This window comes from Myotis myotis, unplaced genomic scaffold (genome assembly GCF_014108235.1).
Source record: "Myotis myotis isolate mMyoMyo1 unplaced genomic scaffold, mMyoMyo1.p scaffold_m19_p_21, whole genome shotgun sequence".
In the NCBI taxonomy this organism is placed as follows: Eukaryota; Metazoa; Chordata; class Mammalia; order Chiroptera; family Vespertilionidae; genus Myotis; species Myotis myotis.
This window is the reverse complement of record NW_023416326.1, coordinates 2116530-2134357: the sequence shown is the minus strand read 5'-3', so window position 1 is coordinate 2134357 and position 17828 is coordinate 2116530.

The following is a 17828-nucleotide window of genomic DNA, read 5'->3' as shown; positions in this document are numbered from 1 at the left end:
CCCAGAATTACTCATTGAGTAATAAGAGATAAGCTCACAGAAGCCTCTACTAGTACTAATCTGTGTGCAGATAAATGAAGAAGTCTGATCATTGTCATGGCACCACAAAATATATATTAAATAAAAAAGAATCAAATATTCAGGGAGGAAAAATACTCAAGAAGGCAATGTGATTATTGGAAATTGATAGGCTGGATTTTAGTCCTTTGCCCAGTTACTTTGCCAAAAGCTTAGGTATTAATCAAACTAAGGATAAAAGGTACATGGAGATCAGCCAGATAATTTATTAGCTCTTCAATTGAGTCATCAGTCTGTTCAAAGGCTAATTAGACCAATCTGTGAATGTATCAATCCCATAATTACTCAGACTAATTATATTAATCATCTAAAAGATGTTCACGAGAAACCGCTAATATATAACCTTGTGGTTTTGTGATGACCTTTATTCAATGAGAAAATGGTAGCCATATCTGGCTTACTATGTGTGCTTCTTGATAAGCAGATAGAAAATGGTTTTTAAAATTAGATGCATCAGGGACTTGGCAAAAAAACAAACAAAAAAACAACACAAAAAGAAAGAGCACTTGGTACTGCTTCATTTAGAGAAACTGAATGGATAGGTTATTACTTGGTGAGTTCTTTCTTCAGGACTCTGTGTACATGAATGAGTGTGTGTGTGTGTACACACGTGCACACATGTGGGTGTGGGTGTGTCTGCACCCACATGCATTTGGGCAATCTGTATATATATATATAGATCATTGTTATCTGAAATTAAGTTCGGATGGATTCAATAAATGTATCCCACGTGCCTTCTGTCCACCAGGCATTAACGTTAGATGGTGATAAGCTATGGGTTAAAAGGAACCCCTGTGTACTCTGGGATCACACCTTTGCTTGAGGACAGGGACAAATACATATGTAATAATAAAAAGCAAAATCACTTCGATGCTTTCTTTCTACTCACAGATTAGGCAGTTACTAGCAGCGAAGGACTAGTCATCAGCAGGCCGGAGCTTACTGTCTGTAAGCAGGCGGTGAGATGGGAGACCCCAGGGCAGTAGGACCCCATGGGCTGAAACTGCTCTGCACTAAGCCACGTGGATCAGCAAATCCAATGGTGCTTGAAGCGTCCCTGGCAGATAGAGGCCTTGTTTGGAGCCAGTGGCAGGTCCCTGTAATGAATCCCATCTTAGATGCTTAGATGCTTAGTTTCAGAGCAAAGTCCAGATTTTATGTGTGGCTAACTAGTTCCTTTTTAAAAACATATATATATATGTTTTTATTTATTTCAGAGAGGAAGGGAGGAGGAATAGAGAGAGAGAAACATCCATGAGGAGAGAGAATCGTGGATCAGCTGCCTCCTGCACATCCCACATTGGGGATGGAGCCCACAACTGGGCATGTGCCCCGACTGGGAATCCAGCAGTGACCTCCTTGGGAGAACAGCAGTCCTTGTGACCCAGGTCAGAGGTCAGGGAAAGAAGAGAACCCTGTGCAATGAAGGCTGTCGTTTGAAATGGCATATTGATTGGAAAGCCTTTTGCTAGGTTGTAGGTACCGAGTTCTTCATTTTTGCTAATGTTGCTTCACTTTCCGTAATGCCAAAAAAAAATTTTTTTTTTCAAGGAAACAGTGTCTGCAAATAAGCACCAGATGAAAAATTAGACTCTTCTTTCTTCTGAGGCCTCTTTCCTCTAGTGTAAGAGCATCATTTCACAATTCCTATAAGATTTACTTGAGTTGTTAGCGGGTCCTGGGTCAGAATACAAGCGTTTATTCGTATAGTCCTTCAAGCCATTTTTGATGAAAGGAATTCACTCTATTTTCCATGTAGTTTTTCTTTTCTTAAATTATCGTCACAAATAAGGTTACAATGACTTAGAAGTAGGTAGAAAGGCCTAGCAATGCTGAAGTAGACACCTGTTAATTTCATAAGCGGAGTTTTGGTCAAGAAAGCAGCAGATTTAGCAGTCATCCTTAGAAATGCATGATGAATTCCTTCTTTAAGAAATATTTTATTTTTTCTTTCACCATTTAGCCCCTCTATGCCCTCTTCCAGCCCCACCCCCTTCTCGCCACCCCCCACGCAGTCACCCCACTGTTGTCCATGTCCATGACTTCTCTATATTTTTCTTTTTCATTCAATCCCCACCCCCAACAACAATTTCAAACACACTTTCCCATTCATGCCATGAGAAATCATCCAGTACTCACAATAATCATGTGAATATTCCACTGGGGACATTTCATATCGAAAGAGTTCTGAAACAAATAGTCTGAGACTAGACAGCAAGATAAAATCTCAAATTATCAGGACACAGAAACAATTCTTTACCTCTTTAAAACATTTTTCTCAAATGTGCATGGTTTGTCTCCAATAAAAAACATACACGGTTTTGTTATTTAACTCCCACTGCAGTATTTGCTGTCCGTGTTCAGTTAGAAATCCTCCTTGGAGTCACCCCCAGACCAGGCTGTACCTTGCCGAGCTTTGGAAGACACGGAAGCTTCGGGAAGGAATACAAGCCTCTAGACCAGTGTTCTGACAAAGCGGTCCCAAAAAGGTCGGCCATTTCTCACGCGGCATTTGTCTTAAGAAGACTTGTGGACCCAAATTAGTTTCCATGACGGATCGTTGGAAACATAATATTTAAAGAGGAAATCAGCACCGTCATCCGGCGGGCGTAGCATTTTTAACAAAACGACATCCTGTTAATACTGCCATTCAGATGGGTTCTCGAAGCTGTTTAACTTTTCCTTCAGAGAGAGGGCACAGGGTTTGGCAGTTTTCATTTTATTGTAACTCGAGGCCCGTGTCTCACGATTATTACTTAAACTATCATGGCCCCAGTCTGAGGGGTGAATAAGAACGGGACAGAAGCACACGGGCACGGGAATTCCCATGGGCACCGGAGAATGAGTACGGAGCTGACCCTAACAATAGAGTGTTTATGAACATACTTCAGCCCATTTGTTTGAAGAATAAAATATTTAAATCCTACCTTTTATGATAGAGCAACAGATAGGAATCTGAAAGATAAATTTACAGTATTGTGCTTAGGCAACTGTAAGAACATGAAGAGAATTCTAGGGAAAAATATACAAAGAAGAACATGTTAAGATGCACACATTTAGAAATCTCAATGTGTGATATTTAAATTGGGAACAGATGGCACGTATATGTTAAGAAGTTTTAAATGCTGTGTAGTGTTACTGAAGGTGGGGGGTGGGGTGAGACCCCAGGTTAGTCTTTGATAAGTTATAAGGAGGCGGTTAGGCCTAAAGAAGTAAATGTGTGAAAAAATAAACAGTTGAAACAACGCAGTACTTTTAAAGAAGGTTTTTAAGAATGTATCACGAAGAGGACTTTATGAAGTATTTCGAGAGGGAGCCTACATTCAGAGAACATTGGGGCATAATGCTTGCCGATCTCGACATATCTGAAGTTAAAATGCATTCTTATGTTTTAAAACTCATTGGTTTTTAAATAAATAGTTTTTAAAACCCGAGAAATATATAAATAAGTTACCTAAGTATATATGAAAGTATTCCTCTGGGAAAATAGTCCTTATCTGTACATAATAGAGCTAATCTATCCCAAATTCAACCTTTTAATGAATGATGAGAAAGCTAGCAATGAGAACATGTTAGAATCAGAAATAGAAGCCAATAATTTAAACAAAAGATACAAGCAAATATAGTTCATTTGTAACAACAATAGCAGAATCCCAACAAATTTTAATGCCTAATTTAATGGCATATAATAATGTATATACCATGCAGAGTTCCCAAGAGCATCATCATGTAAAAATCACAAATATTGCCAAAACCGGTTTGGCTCAGTAGATAGAGCGTCGGTCTGCAGACTGAAAGGTCCCAGGTTCGATTCCGGTCAAGGGCATGTACCTTGGTTGCAGGCATATCCCCAGTAGGAGATGTGCAGGAGGCAGCTGATCGATGTTTCTCTGTCATTGATGTTTTAACTCTCTATCTCTCTCCCTTCCTCTCTGTAAGAAATCAATAAAATATATTTTTAAAAAATTTTAAAAAAATCATGAGTATTTCTAATATGTTGAGAAAAACTAAAGGATTTAAGAGAAATTTTGAGCTGCACTTCTTCCTATCATGGGCTTTTGAAAAGGACAGCATTTTCTTTTTTAGCCCTGATAGCTACTGGTTTTTCGCAAGTTATAAATACTTCAGTATTAAAAAAGCACACAGTATTTTGATGATATTTAAATTCCTTCTATAGTACAATTTATTATTACAGTAATATACTATTTCTACTCTCAATTATTTATACTCACTCTTCTTATTTGTAATTTAATGTGAAAGAAGCCAACAATATCTTGGTAGAAATTCAATCCTTGAACTTAAGCGAGGAAATCCCAGCCCAGGATTTCTTCTGGTTGGTGCCCTAGTGGCAGAAATGGGAACCACGAAGAGCTGAGAACCAGAGACCTAAAGCCAGGGTTTCTGTTCTTGTTCGGACGAGGATTACATCGTGTTGAAGTCCTTCCAGTAAAATAGAGCTAAAAACTTCATAAGATGGAATGACTTTTTTATTGGGCCTTTACGGCGCGAGGACAAGAAAATAACTGAGTGAAGAGCAGTAAGCATTAGATGGGAAATAAATGATCTCTATAATAATAAAAGCGTAATATGCTAATTAGACCGGACAGCCGAACGACCTTCCGGACAACCTTCTGGACGAAGCTGGGGTTGCGAGGGCCGAGGCAAGCCGCTGAGGCAAGTCACTGCGGCTGCGAGGGTCAAGCCCCTTGCACGAATTTCGTACATTGGGCCTCTAGTTATTTCTATAATAGAGAAATTTACTTTGGTGCCACTGATAAGTTAGCAGATCCACACCTGCGACCAACGTTTGAACCTGAGAACCGACTTGATTAAAATATAATTATAACAGTTAAATAATTGTGCTTTGCAAATATAACACATTTGTAAAACAGATTTTTTCTCAAGTATTTTTGGATTTGGCCCTGAGCCCTTTGTTCTCTTCTATCCATCCATTTACTCTTTGCTATGAAAATGCGAACTCTTTTTGTGATTTGCGTCTGCCTGTCAACAAAGGCTTCTCACTGGCGCACTCAGGTGGGATTCTGTTATCAGTAGTAATGTGTCCACCCTTCAAACTTACATGGTCTCTTCTAAGCACCTCTCTTTAGCTGTGACTCAGGGGAGTGTGAGTAACACATTAGTTTAAATGCAGACAACTATCTAATGCCAAAACCTTTTTATATTCGGCTCATTCCATCTCACTTTCAAATCAGAAGAGACATATGGCCTAAGTATATATTAAACACCATAAAATGAGAACTCCATACAATGAAAAGCATTGAAATGATTTCAGTAGCATTTTAACTCTTTTGAAACATACCCAACCCTTTATTATGACCAGAAAACAAGGGTGAAATATTAATTTTATTTTTTTTGAACAATCACAATGGTTAAGCAGTACAAGCGATTCATAAATACGTTCAGGCACAACTGGTCACAAACATTTTTAAAATTAGAATCAGACATGAAAATACCTGCTGATCAATGGCACAGTACTAATCCCTGCTCCTCCCTCGAAGGCCCCACCTCTCCTGCAGGCGCTGAGTCCATATGAGTAAGCCCAGCCCCTGCATAGATAAGCCTGGCATTAAATTAGGCCTGGGGTTACCTGGCCCACAGCTGATGCGGGCGTTCTGGGGTTCTGGGAGGGAAGGCCCATGACCCACTGTCTGTTCTTGGCTTCGCGCAGGAAAGAATTCAAAGGCAAGCCAGCACAGCGTTCACAGGGAGTTTATTAGTGAGACAGTGGGACAGAGAGTAGGTACTCCACAGTCAGGGCAGCCCCTCCCCGGTGGGGTGCACCTCTTTTATTTAGGCTCCTTTAATGGAGGGTGGGGCATGGAATGAGGGGGTGGGGACCAGATATTGAGGGGAGGGTATTCTGCCTAAACTTTGCAGAATCCTTGCTAAAATGAGGCTCTTAAAGATGTGCCCAGGAACAGGGCTAGGAGCCTGACTAAAGTTGGATCAAGGAAAGAATCCTGTATTTGACTTCCATATACAGTTGCTAATTTTCAGCCATTTTTGAAGTCAGTGAACTTAATACAGTTGATACACAATACTGTATAGTATTTGTTTCAGGTGCACAGTGTAGTGACTTGAAATTTAAATAGCTTACAATAGGATTGCCACACTAAGTCTAGTAATCATCTGATAAGGGGAACATTTTCTGCAGATAGAGAAACAAGGAGAGGATCTTTGAGGAAAAAAAAAATCAATTTCATTCTGAGATATGATCTCCTTAGAAATTCAATTTCTAATTACCAGTACATTATTTTTAAGTGGTCAATAATATGGACTAAGATGAAAGATGTAATAGAAATAAATCGCTGTATCTCTTGCATGTGGCAGAAAAATAGCCATTGTCCATTCACGTTATCTTGTGGTTAACTGTTCTTCACCCGTCATACATGTTTTATGTTGTTGGATTCCCAAATAGAACTGCATTTCAAATTTGGGATTTTTAAATTTGCTTTCCTCCCAATAGGTACCTTTTACTTCTCTGAAAATTGAGGGGGGATAATGTTAAAGCAGTGCAGTGTTTATCTTTAAATATGATATATTCAATACATATTAGAGGAATTTGCTTTTATCATTTCCATCTCTCTTCCAACCTAAACCTAAAATAAAGAATCCATACTTTACTCAGAAACTGTAAACCCTATTGTCAACACTCTTGCACTATTAAAGTGCTTTCTGGCTGACAGCTATTACCTGCTTTTCAGTGGAATCCCTTTCGGCTGGGAATACGTAATAATGTCAGGCTATGTCATAGAATGTGGAGTGGAATCCCTTTTGCTTCCAAATTGGTAAAGAAGCCCTAAGCAATGAGGCTTCGAGAATGACAGTGAGAACCACTTCTGACCACCCTCATTTTAGGGCTTATAAATAAGTAACCCAGGGTTTATATACTTATGAGCCTCATAGCAGACATGACTGATGATGCCTTACCTGTATCTTCTCTGCTCCCTCAAGCCCACCATCTGCTGTGGTAGCCAGGTGGCAGCATAGCGTGCTCACAGAGTCTCACCTTGAGCCCCTTTCCTCTCTCTTCATGGTGAGTGCATTTTCTGGGGGGCCTGGGAGCAGCACAAACCCGAACTGTTGAGGAGTTCCCATCCCCAGGGGGCTAAACTCAGCCAATACAGGACTGGAATCGGCATCTTCAATAGAGGCTCCATCCCTGCATCTCCGTAGGATTGAGCCCAGTCGTCCACATCGTAACCCTCTCAGTGACACCCCTGTCCTGGTTCTCTCCCCTCATTTGTGGGCTTGGGTTTCCCTTCAACTTGGCTGCACCTAAGTCCTTGCCTCCGGGCCTGCTTTCGAAGGCAAAGCAAGTTAAGTAGCCCCATCCCCAAAGCTGTATGTAAGTGGAAGATTCCAAGAACAGAGGGGGAGATGGTGGAAACCGTGAATCAGAAAGTGGGAGAGGGCGTGGCCCATCTTTCCTCATTCATTAGATTGGGGTCAGTCTTTCTTCACTGAAGCCACACGATGGCGGCTCCAGGAAAACCCCCTGCACGTGTCTAGGGGGTCTGACCGATGGGCAGACCAGGATTTTATTTATTGCTCCTGAGACACGGCTTAGAAAGAGAATTTCTGGGTCCTGCCGTGCCTGCCGGTAGAGAAGAATAAAAACATGGGGGTGAGACTGTAGACCAGGAATGCAGCAGTGGTAGAGCGCTTGGCATTTCTTTCCTATGGGACAGGGAGCGTAGAGGGTGCAGTAGGGGTCAGCCACCTTGGCAGCCCCCCAGGGGAGTCCTCTGGACAGTCGGGTTTCTGCAGGAGGAGGCTTTCAGCGGCCTCACCAGGGCGAGGGGGAGCAAGTGTAGAAGGCCAGGAGGAGGCGGGTTGCCCAGGCCTAGAAGTTCCTCGTCGGGCCTGTGAAGATGTATGCATGTTACCCCGTGAGAAGGCCAGGACTTGCATTTTATAACCCACAGGGCATTGACCAATAGCCAGCATTAGCTAGAAAAGCAGGAGACCTTGGAAGAAGACAGAACCCATGAGAGGGAGGGTAGAGTGTCGTGTATACCAGACTCTCCACCCTTCACACACCCACTGCTGCCAAGCGTGAAGGGAAGGGCCTAGACCAGGCTGGGAAACTGGTCCCCACGCTGACCAGGACAAGCAGATCTGTTAAGCATCACACAGCCGTGAACTGCGAAAGTGTTCACGTTCAGATTGTATCCGTTTTCCACATGTTTACTCTAATAGCACTCAAGAAGGCAGTGAAATCTGGACCTGTACATTCTAATTCCAATAAAAACGACAAGCGTTTATTAGCATCATTATTTGCTAGACAGTAAGGTACATTCTCATGAATTATTTAGATATATTATCTCATTAATGTTCAACAGGACCCAATGAGGCAAAAATTCATCTTTTATAAATAAAGAATGAAAGGAAAATGTTAATTACTTTGGTTATGGTCCCAGTTGGTCAGCGGTGGGACATTAAATCCAGCATCTCGGGCTGTGGACCAGTATGGGGCTACTTGACCTTTGAATGAGAAGGGACAGCTTGTATTTGAGATGGTATGCAGAGAAGATGTAATGATTATTAACAGAAATATGTATCCCTTTAGGGAGAAAAAAATGCAAGTTGCCTTAGCTCTAGGCTAACGTAAGGTCTGTGAAGGAAGCCTGGCCAGGGGCACTTGGTCACAGGTAAGGAGAGAGAAAATGAACAAAGACATGGTACGCAACAGCGCTGCAGGCTATACTCCAGAATACTGGAAAAGTAGAAAGACTACTGGCCTTTTTTAATTTATTTTTTTCCTGCTGGTCTCTCCATAGAATGGTACAATCCTAGTCCCTGCTAGGAATTCCTAGGAAATATTCCAATTCCTGGGCATCCAGCTTCCAAGAATAAGGCAAGAGAATAGAACCCAAAGCCGAATTCCAGTCCCGGGGATGAGGCTCTGATAGCACACCGACATGGGTGTGGATTCCTGCACAGTTTTATTAACTGTGACTTTGAGAAAGTTGCATAAAACCCGAGCCGCCGTTTTGCATTTGTAAGTAGGTCGAACAGCGCTTCACTCACAAGGAGGGGGCCCAGCACCGTTTCCCTTGGAAGATATTTGAACAACACGAACCCCCCGCTCGCGGCTCTGTGCAGACGTTTTATTGCCACCCAGCCTGGACTGAGCAAGTAACACGGAACTGGGTTGACCTTGGGCTGTCAAACTTTGTGTGCTCCATCCAGTCCTTTATTCAGCCACTCGCGTCGCCCTCCTCGGAGGGGGCTCTGCTAGGAGTCATGATCACGCTTCCTTTTTTTGGTACAAAGATGCTATTCTCTGTGCACCTGAAAAACAGTTTGTTTTTGGCAAACTGCAAATGAAACACCTGCCTGCGGAATGCATATGGGAGTCGGGCAGCGGCTCAGATGTCGGCCGCACATGCCGCCTGGCAGCTCCTGTAGGTGTAATGAATTGGGGAAAATGTGTCTTTTACAGAAACGTGCTGGCTTTCCAGAGCAGGCGCAGGTAGAGGAAGACACGAGGAAGCGGATCACTGCAGCACCTGTGTTTGCTCATTCCTCGCCAAAGCACCGACCTGGTGGGTGTTTGCAAGCAGAAGTAGAAACATGGGCTGCGAGAAAATAAATGAAAATCTGCTTGATTTCAGACTCCCAAAACAAATGTGCAGCAAGTTGTGAAAACATAAAAATACCCCCAGGAGCACTTGATGAGTCTCAGACAACAGCCTGGTTTCAATGTTGTCTTGGTAAATATATATATATAGTTTTTGAGAATTCCTAGAACTTTCAACAAATGTGATTCCAGTCTGTGGTACCTAATGAAACACTTTGCTGTTTATGTGTCATGATTAAGAATTGTGAGTGGATGGGCCAGAAATAAGGAATTAAATTTCTTTAATGTATTCAAGCAGAGGCAATATTATATTTGTTTTATTAAAAATTCACGGGGAGCCGGGGCAGCGTGGCTCAGTGGTTGAGCCTCGACCTATGAACCAGGAGGTCACAGCTCGATTCCTGGTCAGGGCACATGCCCAGGTTGCAGGCTCGACCCCCAGTGAGAGGCAGCTGATCCATGATTCTCTCTCGTCATTGATGTTTCTATCTCTCTCTCCCTCTCCTTTCCTCTCGGAAATCAATAAAAATATATTTTTAAAAAATTCAGTGAATCATGGTACTTCCTACACCAAGCGCATGCATTAGAATCAGACATACCTGGTCACACTGCTTATTAAGTATTTACAATTTAAGAAGTTACTTTCTTTTCCAAGCCTCGGTACCTTAACATTGACCATAGCACATTCAGCTTCCACTTGACACTTAATTTTTAGTTGACAAAAGCCTATAATTTTTCATCCGTTTGGAAGATCTTCAATACAGGGTACTCAATGTAATAGAGAAGAACTCTAAATTTTTATGAGAAGAAAACTACTGACAAATGTTTTAAGATATATTTATTTTTTGACTGCATGTCCAGATACTTCTTGATGACAGAAAAAGGGAATAATCAAATTGATAACAAATATGAAAAGACCTGTGAAGGGATAGAGCCATGACTAAAATAATTTATCAAAAGTAATTCCCAGTTTCCATTAGATGATTCAAGGCCTATGGGCCAGTAGAGTATTTACAGGTTTGTTTATATAAAATCTTGCAGGAAATATTTTCAGAAAATTTATTTTCAAGATGAATAATGAAAAGATCCATGACACTATTTGGCAAGGAGAGAGTGGTGATCAGAGGGTGGACAGGAAGGAAAGCTAACAGCCGGGCTGTTTTACTCCCTCCTACGTGGGGACTGCACAGGCAACCACTGAATTAGACCAGACCGCCTTGAAAATAAGCTGATAGCGTTGACAAATGGAAAGATACTCGAGAGTTCTTTTGAATAATTGCATTTTGGCAAGAAAGAACTTGTCTTTCTGGCTCTCTTATTGTATAAACAAACCCAGAATTTAAGGAGTAGTAGAACGTGGCCAGCTGGAGAACGAAAGTTTAGCAGCAGATGGAGTAAAAATACGAAAACACACCTTTATCTAACTGCAATGTTATGGACACATGGTTCAGTGCCCCTGTTTTTATCACCCCAGTGTGGAAGAAAGGAACACTTAGAATCTGCTTCCGATGAGTTTGGGCCTCTCCCCATAGTACTTGGAGCTGTTGTTTGTTTGAGTCCTTTGTATACGCCCTAAAGTTTGGTGTTGGAGATGATCTATGATGTATGGGAGTTGTTTTTGACAATTCAGTCATTTTATGGTAATGTAGCAACCTTGGTTTAGCATCTAAAAAAAAATCAATGTAAATTACCACATTAATAGAAAAATGGAGGAGATATATCTAATTGTTCATCTCCATAGATGCAGGAAAAGTATTGACAAACTTCAATACATATTCATGACAACAATATGTAGGTTAGAAATATTGAAATCGAAAGGCACTTTCTCAGTTCAATGAATATGTTTTTAAAAATCTATAAATAGGGCCATACTTAATGGTGAAATATTGGCTACTTCTGCCTAAGATTAGAATGTCTGATCTTGCCACTTCTTTTCAACATTGTACTAGGTATCATCGCCCCTGAACAATTGTAGTAATAGCAAAGAAAACACAAACCATAGAGATTGGAAAGGATAACTGTAAGTAGAAAATCTGAAACTACCTACAACAAAATTACTATAACTAGTAAGAAAATTTGCCAGCGTCACGGAACCAAGGAAAATATACAAGAATAACTATTTTCATATACTGGTACTTACTTACTCATTGGAAAACAAAAATTTAAAAATACCATTTAAAATGACATTTGATATAAAGCTAAGTTCCTTTGTTGAATAATATTCTCATCCCATAGGGTAAAGAAGAAAGGAAACACCAATTTGCATACTCATTATACATTGACACAATAACATAGGGTAATGTGGACTGCAAAGTGTTGAGATTTTAAATCAATCGAAAAGATAACATTTAAGACCAAAATTTTCCAACCATGATATTTCCTAAAGTCTAACTTCATAGACTAAATAAAACAAAATAATTTGTCAGTTTAGAGTGCAATTTTTTAGTACTTGTTAGTAGGTAGGCAGACTAGCAATATTTCAGATTTATGGAGGACAGATATGAGATGTGAGTAATTTAGGGCTAAAATTGTACTTCTAAGCTTTTTCTTAGTGTAATGTCCATGATTGTCTGGAGATTTGCATCAAAAGATCAAAATAATGAGGTGATTATGCACAGATTCAAAATTTCAATCATACCATCTGTAGGTGGTCTCCTAATGAGATCTTCACTGCCTAACGGGAATGAGAGATCGGCCGGCTTGTTTCTTGCAAAATTAGAGGAAATAATACATCTAGGATAGTTTCTTCAGTCATGAAATTAACTTTTGTTATCATTTCTCTCAAATAATTAGCTCTTTTTAAACATGGAAAATATGTACCGCAAAAGTAAATCTAAGAGGTTATTTGTAATGTTGCATACATATCATATAATTAAACATATAATTATGTTTCTGAAAATTTATAAATTATATAGAACTCTCACTTATCCAATTTAATCTTTATTTACAAAAATTTTACTTATAGACATATTTTAAAGTAGCTGTAGAGGAAATGGTAGAGAGCTTGTAGTCTTTTTGTTTTTGTTTTTTGTTACTCCTCATCCAAGGATATTTTTCCACTGATTTTTAGAGAGAGTGGAAGAGAGAGGGAAAGACAGAGAGAAACATCAATGTGAGAGAAACACATCGATGGGTTGCCTCCTGCAGGAGCCCCAACCAGGGCCCAGGCTAGGGAGGAGCCTGCAACCAAAGTACATGCCCTTGACCAGAATTGAACCCAGGACCCTTTGGTCTGCAGGCCGACTGTCTATCCACTGAGCCAAACCGGCTGGGGTGAAGGCTTGTCATTCTTTTTCACTTTGTCCTGTGTTGCTCAGCCAGCAGAATGCCCACGATTGACTGATCATTAGATTTTGCAGGGGAAATAGCCCTCAGGCCTTAACTCCTAGGAATAGGTTTTGCTGTGGGTTATGATTTGTTCTGCTACCGTGAGGACTAAGAACTCAGCATATTGTTAACTAAATTGTCAAGTCCTAGTGTCTTAGGGCAATGATTATCGATCAACCCATTTAGTAGTTAAAGTGAATATATTCCCTGCAGAAACAAAGGGAGAGCTTACTAATATAAGCCACTCAAAGAATTCAGAATTTGGAAGACAAAAATATCCTTAAAATAATAGTCTCTGGTCACAGGTCACGAGCACCCCCAAAGCATCTATCAAAATAAACTTCAGAAAACTTTGGGGAAATTATTTCTAAGATTTGGGTAACACAACATTCCTGTTGAATATAAGTTTGTATTCCACTGAATACAGTGTGGGGGTTTTTAATTATGAAGAGTGACAGTTGATGATTTTCACCCCTAGAAAGTGAAATAAATGGCATCAATGATACAAGAGGTGGGAGGGAGCATTCTGTTAGTCATGGACGTGCACAGAGGGGCAAACACTTGAGTCTCCCGACGCACACGTTCGTAGCTGCGGATGAGCAAGCTGATGATGGGCTTTGTGTTTCAATTCCTATACTGAGAACAAGTGTCTTTTTAAAGTGTGTCTCAGTGGTTGAGTGTCAACCTATAAACCAGGAGGTCACGGGTTCGATTCCTGGTCAGGGCATATGCCCAGGTTGCAGCCTGACCCCTATTGGGGGGCTTGCAGGAGGCAGCCGATGGATGATTCTCTATCTTCATTGATGTTTCTATCTCTCTCTCCCTCTCCCTTCCTCTCTGAAATTGATAGAAATATATTTAAAAATAAATAAATCTATTTACTGCCACTTTTTAAATATTTTTGGGCCTTTTGTTGGTGATTTTGCTATTTAAAATGTGGCCCCGGAGGGGTAGTGCAAGAAGGCGGTTAGAGTGATGCCAGATATGTTTCAGATGTCCATTTATAAAACCCGGACCCATGAGAGAACTGAAGCACATGGAGTTAAATAGCCGACTCTAGTTACATGGCTCTAACTGGGGGAACTGGGACAGAAACTTTCTTACACGTTTGCCACTGAGTTGTATGAGAACTTGTCCTCTCCAGTGAAAGCAGAAATTAGAAGAGGAACACATTTTATCTTTTTCTGCAACTCAGAATATATGTATTGTCACATTAGTAATTCTTCTTTTTTTAAGGACAACACATTATGTTGAGAAACAAACAGCAAATTCAAAAGTTTTTATGTGTTTGGAATTATTGGATTTTTAATTCTGTCAACTTGATTTTTAATATTTTTACTGTAAAAATCTTCAGTTACACGAATAGTTTTAGCCTTTTGTTTTATTGTTTCCACTAGATGTTTAGCACACAAATCAATTAAGGAAATTGGAACCCGGAACTTATTAAGTACAGTATTGTGTTTAACAGAACTTTCCTGATTTTACTCTGACACCTTGAGTTAAACATATTAAACAAAAATCCACGTTGCTATCTTCATTATTTAAAGTAATTAGGTAATGGTTGAGATGTAACGTGTTTTATTAAAGAATTATTATCCTGAGCGTAAATCAGATTTGGATCCCCATCTCTGTTCAGTGCTGATAAGCTTACTGCACAGCTCTAAGAATAGGCGAAATAATTCACCAGCAGAGTACAACAGGAGCAGAATTATCTCATTTATTTAGGTGATAACTTGGCTTTCTTGCGTGAAAGTAATTTTGTGGGTACATGGCTGTGAAACAATGCATTACATTCCTTTCCCAGTAGAATCACAAAAGGGAAACAGGGCACGTGAAATCAATTTTAGCTTTCAGTTGTGCAAAAAATTTTTTTTCCCAAACTTCATCTTTAATGAACTCATGACATTTCATTTCCATTAGTAATGAGTTACATTTCTGGAATGAGTCAGCGCTCTTCAGAAATTACACTTGCTCTCTAAACATCTTAATCTGTAGGTTAAACCAAATATTAAGAGCACAGGGCCTATTTTGCACTTTATAATCTAATTTATGAAAATTAATTTCAAACATGCTAAATTACTGCTAAGGACACTGACATGGTGGCTAGGCATCGCCACCCGTATAAAAATTCACTGTATGTGAAACTATAAGAGGATTCTGAATTTCTAGCACAGAACCATGCCAGGCGGTTCTGATGGTCCTTTGAAAAGGAGAAGATATTCTCCACAAACCTTAATGCCCTACCAAGTAGTTAGAGAAATTCTCATGTCATTCTAAATTCTCCCCATATAAATATATATACACCAGGGTGTCTTCTCATTCTCAGAAAATCAGAGGAGCTTTTTACTTCTGGGTGAAGGATTTTAGAGTGTGTGGATGGAGGGGTGCAAGGGGAGAGAGTAAGGGAAACATAGGCAGAGTTTAGAAAGCTAAGTTTTTCCTGTAGTGACCTAGCTTTGTTTTCACCAAAAACGTTGAAATAACCTTCAATTGCAAACAGGATGGAATTGGACCCACACAGAGGGAAAGATTAGATGTGAGGAGGCCCTAAGCACGCAGCCTGCTGGGTGTGCAGCAACCACCGGTGGTGGGGTGGCCAGTCATATTCAGGAGCAGCGTCCTGTTCTGATGGTGCAACCTGGGGGCACATAAGTGTACTTGAACCTCCTGCTAGGAGCAAGGACACGGACACAGGAACCTGAATCTCTTTCCTTGTGAAATGCGCTCACTGAATGTAAACAACCATCATTATTAGGACAGAAGGAAGGGTGGACGGGCCATGGGGCAGTGCATCTCCACAGGGATCCTATTTGGGCTCATGATAGTTGAATTCCTGGCAGGTTTTCTGTTTTGCTCAAAAAGAGAACCCATCATAAAATGACCAGGCAAATATTTAGTGAAAGGTAAAGGATTCCAGGAGCTTCACTAAGCACTAAGGGTACAAAAATAAACTAGAAAATGACTCTCCTTGAAGAAATCCTACTCTAGTTGTTGAAAGAGACACGCGAAGTAATAATCACAACCCATTGTGTTAAAGGATGTGATTAATTAAACAAATGTTCCATGGGAGGACGGAGGAGGAGTTGTCTGAGAAAGTATGGGCGTCCTGTGTTCTTAAGATAATTAGATCTTCCCTAAGACAGGAGGAGGCGGACTCCAAGTGGAGAGGAGGACATTTCAGTGCCCAGCAGAATGCTTCTGTGTTGCTGGGAAAGCCCCTAAGAGCTGAGAAAGCCTGTGTATGTGATGAGTACAGCGCAGTAGGCAGGACCTCACATGTGTGGGTGCAGGAATGTGAGACAGCCGCCAATCTCTCCCACTTTCAAATGTCACACCCCAGTTGGACATTTGTTTGGGAGCCGACCTACAACTGACCCCCCCGCAGTCTATGCCTTAGACTCTGCTGGGACCCTTTTGGATGACTGCTCATGTTGGGGAGGGACATAGGGGTGAGCATCTCCAGGACAAGCTGTGCCTGTGATAGACCATCATGTCAATGGATTAAGACTTGTACTTTTGCCCGGCTGGCATGGCTCAGTGGTTGAGCATTGACCTATGAACCAGGAGGTCACGATTCTATTCCTGGTCAGGGCACATGCCATGGTTGTGGGCTGGATCCCCAGAGTGGGGCGTGCAGGAGGCAGCCGGTCAATGATTCTCTCTCATCATTGATGTTTCTATCTCTCTCCCTCTCCCTTCTTTTCTGAAATCAATAAGAAAATATATATTTTCAAAAAGACTTGTACTTTCTCACCCCAGGTCAGCCAGTAGTGAGAACGCCTAGGAACCTCTCCCAGGGACTGTCACAGAAGGACAAAGCCCGTGGTCTCTAACACTGCATGACACAGGCGTGTTTCTCATCAGTGCCCCATGGAGTCCTCATGGCAACCGTGAGGCGATCAGGTGTTCATGTAGCGGTGCTTTCTAAAAACGTGTCTCATTGAATTTTAGAGAGAGAGGAAGAACCATCGATGTGAGAGAGAAATATCAATTGGTTGCCTCTGTATGCAATATGTGTACTCTCTCCCCTTGCACCCTGACCGGGAATTAAACCAACCTTTTGGTGCACGGTACATCGCTCAACCAACTGAGCCATACTGGCCAGGGCCCAACTTATATGTGTTTTTGAGGGCATTTAAGACCAGGGGAACTTGAGCAACCTACAAACACATAGTGTCTTCCAGACTAAGGGCCATTTACCCAGACAAATGCTAATCCTTACCATTATTTTCTCTATGGAATTCAAATACCATCACCACTGCCATTAATAGTAAAAGTTATGTGCACTTCCAGAGTTATTTGGAGGTTTAAATACATTAATCATTAAAAGTGCTTAGAACAGCACTTTGCACAGAGTAAGCAACTATATAAATGCTGACTGCTATTCCTGTTGTCACATGTCAGTATTATCATTATGTTAAGGAAACGTTTATGCCTTTCTGTCATTTTTCATCAAAAGTGTAATAATCAGTTGAGGCATAAATGTGATTAGAGCCAGATCATAAAGTATCTTTGGACATTATCTGCTGTTAGCAGACACATACGAGTTTTAATTTTAAGAAAATGACTCCTGGGAGCCTGCAGGTGGAATTATGTGTAGGAGTGACTGTGAGCAGAGACTCCAGTCAGGAAAAGCCTAGTTAAATGGTGACTGGAGACATCATAAAACCCTGAAGTGAGGCAGTGGAGTGGAAACTGCTGGGGCTGGGGCAGATTTCTCAAATACTCGGGAGAAAGGTTCGACCCAGGGGACATGGTGGATGAGGCTCCTAGAACAGCTCTTGGATGGGGTCTGAGACTGAGTTTTCCTTAATAC